Consider the following 266-nt stretch of genomic DNA (forward strand, 5'->3'; position numbering starts at 1 on the left):
GACTAATATTAACTTTATTTGTCCCACAGGGGAAACTGTTACTAATGATGGAAATAAACTGAAATATTGTAATCAAAATGTCATCCATACGTATTCATTTTAATAATCTTTATAATAATTCGTATGCTTTTACATGAGAAAATCATATCTATTATTTTGGTTTGTGAGATCGGAGATCGCGCTGTGCACGTGTACAAACATTCAGGAGGACACAAACTTCTTGAGAACGCTGCCCCGTGACTTTTATTAATAAAATAGATTAATAG

At 32.0% G+C, this 266-nt stretch overlaps 1 protein-coding gene across 1 annotated transcript in view; it reads left to right on the forward strand.

Moving 5' to 3' along the window:
* LOC107568413 (SWI/SNF-related matrix-associated actin-dependent regulator of chromatin subfamily A containing DEAD/H box 1A-like) overlaps positions 1-266 on the forward strand; it is a 17,128-nt gene that overhangs the window by 15,665 nt on the left and 1,197 nt on the right. The window lies entirely within an intron of this gene.

The sequence above is a fragment of the Sinocyclocheilus grahami genome, unplaced genomic scaffold (genome assembly GCF_001515645.1).
Source record: "Sinocyclocheilus grahami isolate Dianchi unplaced genomic scaffold, SAMN03320097.WGS_v1.1 scaffold1241.1, whole genome shotgun sequence".
Lineage (NCBI taxonomy): Eukaryota > Metazoa > Chordata > Actinopteri > Cypriniformes > Cyprinidae > Sinocyclocheilus > Sinocyclocheilus grahami.